The sequence below is a fragment of the Athene cunicularia genome (assembly GCF_003259725.1).
Source record: "Athene cunicularia isolate RWA chromosome 2 unlocalized genomic scaffold, athCun1 chr2_part2, whole genome shotgun sequence".
Lineage (NCBI taxonomy): Eukaryota > Metazoa > Chordata > Aves > Strigiformes > Strigidae > Athene > Athene cunicularia.
The window spans coordinates 3,092,549-3,096,601 of record NW_020799096.1 but is presented as its reverse complement, the minus strand read 5'-3'; positions in this window follow the sequence as shown (position 1 = coordinate 3,096,601).

Here is a 4,053-nt window from a genome sequence, read left to right as displayed (position 1 = left end):
TGACCCAGCGCTGAGGGATCTGGTGGAGTTGAGAACGGTCAGTGTGAGGTTAATGGTTGGACTGGATGATCTTCAAGGTCTGTCCCAACTGAGATCATTCTGTGATTCCGTGATTCTTCCCTGGGTCACTAAGGTGGATGCAGAAAGTGCTGGGCAAAGCTCAGATCTGCACTTGGGGGGCATCCCATGGAGAAATGAGGGGTGAGTCTGGGGCCAGTTGGCTGCAGAGGGCCAGTACACAGCATTTGGAAGAGTCTCTGGGACCTGAAAGGTGGGAAAAAATAATTTAAACTCTATGTATGCATCAGGGAGAATAAAAGGGAGGATTTCACCAACGATGATTTGACTAAAGTCATAGGTAAAGGATGCAGCTTTGGAGACCTGCTAGAGACAAGGTAAAACAAGTCAAGACTGGAGTAGAGGCTACTGCAAAAATGGAAGAGGATGTAAGAGCAGTGGATGCAAGGATGCAAAAGAAGCAGCAGATTTCAAAAATACGTATACTGTGTAGGAAGCCAAAACAGGATTTATAACTTCCAGGATGTAGAAAATACGCCATGTCTGAACAAAATCATCTGAGTGGTTATGACTGTTCAAGTTTAATGCATTTTATCCAGTGGTTAATCACCCTCAGCAATAAAATTTTGTGTCTAATTTTCAGTGTGGATTTGTCTGGATTCAGCTTCCAGAGATTGAGTCTTTTTATATCTTTCCTGGCTCGATTAAAGAGCCATTTAATATTTCCCTATGAAAGTACTTCTACAGTGTAATCAAGTCACCCCTCAATCTTCTTTTGGATAAGCTGAACAGATTGTGCTCTTTAAATCTTCTGCTGTAAGGCACTCGCTCTAGCCCTCAAATCATTCTGCGTGGGTCTTTACAGAATCACTTTTGATTTTTCAATATTCTTCTTAAATATTATTAATATGAAGTGATGCCCAGTTCTAGAGCACTGCTACTCCAGCATGATATAGAAGTGAGATCAGCCCCCCTACCCTGCCCAGGGCTCCCCCTGCCTTGTGCTGGGCCGGGAGCTCACCTCCGCCAGCTGGCCCCTCCAGAACCTTTGTGCCATTTGTCTGAATACATGCAATGGAAATGGAAGATGGGCCAAAACTTCTGTTTGTTGCGTTGCTTGTGTCTCTGGCCAGCCTTGGGGTAGGGCAGGATGACTGCACAGAGCCTGGCAGTGTCTCTGCCACAGCGCTAGGGTGAGACATCGCAGCCCCACATGCTGGGTGCCCACAGGTGCCAGCCCCTTGCCTCGGGGTGCAGCCCCTTTTCCAGGCGGTCTCTGGGGTCAGCAGGAGTGGACGGCACTGCAGAGGGTGCAGCAACCCAGCACACCCTTGGCAGCTGGATGGTGCTGTGGCCCCTTCCTGCAGCTCTGCCCTACCCCGGGGCTGGGGAACGTGCTGAAGAGCCCAGACCCAGAATCACAGAATAATCTATGTTGGAAAAGACCCTGAAGATCATCTCATCCAACCATTAACCTCACACTGACAGTTCCCAACTCCACCAGATCCCTCAGCGCTGGGTCAGCCTGACTTTTAAACCCCTCCAGGGATGGGGACTCCACCCCTGCCCTGGGCAGCCCATTCCAACTGGCTATTAGCCAGTCTAACCCTTCCCTGGTGCAGCTTGAGGCCATTCCCTCTTGTCCTAGCGCTTGTTCCATGGTTCAGGAGACCCAGCTCTCTGCATGCTCCTTTCAGGGAGCTGCAGAGGGCGATGAGGTCTCCCCTCAGCCTCCTCTTCTCCAGACTAACACCCCCCAGTCCCTCAGCCGCTCCCCATCAGACCTGTGCTCCAGACCCTGCACCAGCTTCGTTGCTCTTTGGAGCTGTGCTGGTGACTTTCTCCATAGCAAGAGCTGATGTCTGCACTTGCCTTACACATCCAGTCTTCTAGGAAACCATCTGACCTGTGCGTAATCTATCTGTTCACTCTTCGAGGCTCTCTCAGGACTTCTCTGTGCAAGAGCTATCCCCATCATCCCCACGTGGATCATCTCTGTGCAGCCTGCAGCTTTACTCACCGCAGCTCCTGCTCGTTTGCTCCTCGCTGTGGATGGACTTACAGGATTCCCCAAGAGATGGATTTCCCAGGAGCTTCCTTTATAGATGGCATCACTCCTGGGACCCTCCACCACCTGGGTACCCACCAGATATTGAGACAGCTGTGCGTAAAAGATCCCAATAACTCAGGTCATGCATCCTGGGGTCCCTGCGGCACTGTCACTGCCAGCACTGTCCCATCACCTCCACTCCTCTGGTGTCCTCTGCAGCTGCTGCCTTTACAAACAGATCCTCTGCTGTGCCTCTGCAAAGAGGGGTCCCTGCAGGGTAACCCCCTCCAATTTCTTCCCAGAATATTGATGCAAAAAGTGGATTTAGCTTCTCTGCAGCAGCCCTGTCCTCTTGGTTTACTTTTTGTGCCTGGGCATCCATTGGCCCTGCAGGCTTCTGGAAGGTGTCCTGCTCCCGATATGTCTGAAGAAAGGTTTACTGTTGGCTCTATTCTCTGTGTTAGTTGTTTCTCAGAGCGGTTTCACTGCCTTGGTTTTATATGCATTTAATCTGCCAGGGTTTATGGTCCCCTTCATTTCCTCCTTCACTCAGAATTTCACCTTTCCAAAGGGTGCCTCAGTGTTTCGACCTGTGTCTGTCCCCCGGCCGCTGCTGGGCGGGCTGTGCTGGCTCCCTCCCTCCTCATCTGCCGTTCTTGCATCCTTGCTGGGGCTCACTGGCCCCTGGGGCGGTGCTGGAAAGGGTTTCATTTTCCTCGCTGCCGTTTGTAGATTCTTTTTAACAGCACACCTGCCTGCATGGTTCACCTCCTACAGACTGCTGATCTCTAACCAAAGAGAGGGTCCAGCTGTGGGGCACTGGTGAGACTGGGGCTCTCTCCCATGCACCACGGGACATCCCTGCTCCCTGCAGAGGCAGGACCTGTCCAACCACCCGCCTCTCAGCCACAGAGATGATACTAGGGTGTTGCACGCCTCGATCTGTGTGACCAGACACCTGCAGGAGCAGGACTTGCACCAGCTGGTCACCGGATACCCACAGGGTGTCTCGAAATGGCCGAGTTCTGGGAGGTAGGTCACAGTAAGAAATGCAGGCAACAAAGGAAAAGCAGACCATGGTTCACCACTTCTTTAAAACAAGAGTCAAGCCTGCTCACCCGCCACCGTGCTGCCCAAGCATCGGGAGCTGCCCTGGCACAGCCCTGCATCGGGAGCTCGGTGGGCTCCTTTGCCCCGCACCCCTCCAGCCTTGGCTTCTCACTGGGCTTGTCCTCAACGCTCTGCAGGTACTACTGTGGCCTTGCCAGGCCAGCAGCCATCTCCTGCACTTAAATAAACCACGAATTAAATCATTAGCACAGCAAAGGCAATGCTATTTCTCACCTGTAAGGCTCTGTGCATGTCTCGGTGCTTTGTACACTGAGCTATGTACTCTAGATTTGCAATTTGCTTGCTGCCTGACAGCCGTACTTTGCACACATATGGATGGGATTAATATGTGCGGTTACCTTCAAGCTCCAGAGTAAGATTAAAGAGCTGCAGCTATTTGGGGTAAAAGCTCTTGCCCTGATCCCCAGCCCAAAGAGGACAGTTATTGTGACTTGAAGGTGACATCTCTTTAGTAAACACCTCCCTCCCCACCAAGCTACTGCCATAAGCTGCCTGCTTTGTATCAGGAGCCACAGAGTTTGGGCCAATTTTTTGGACCGAAGTCCTGATGGGTTTGGGAAAAGGAGCCACTAACCTCACAGGCTGTGTGAGGAGGACAGGGCAGCCTGAGCCTGCCCAGGGCTGTGGGGAGGGGACGGGAACTCTGTATTGCCCTCTACAGCTCCCTGAAAGGAGGGTGCAGAGAGCTGGGGATGAGTCTCTTGAACCAAGGAACAAGCAACACGACAAGAGGGAATGGCCTCAAGTTGCACCAGGGAAGGTTTAGACTGGCTCTTAGGAAGCATTTCTTTGCAGAAGGGGTTGTTGGGCGTTGGAATGGGCTGCCCAGGGCAGGGGTGGAGTCCCCATCCCTG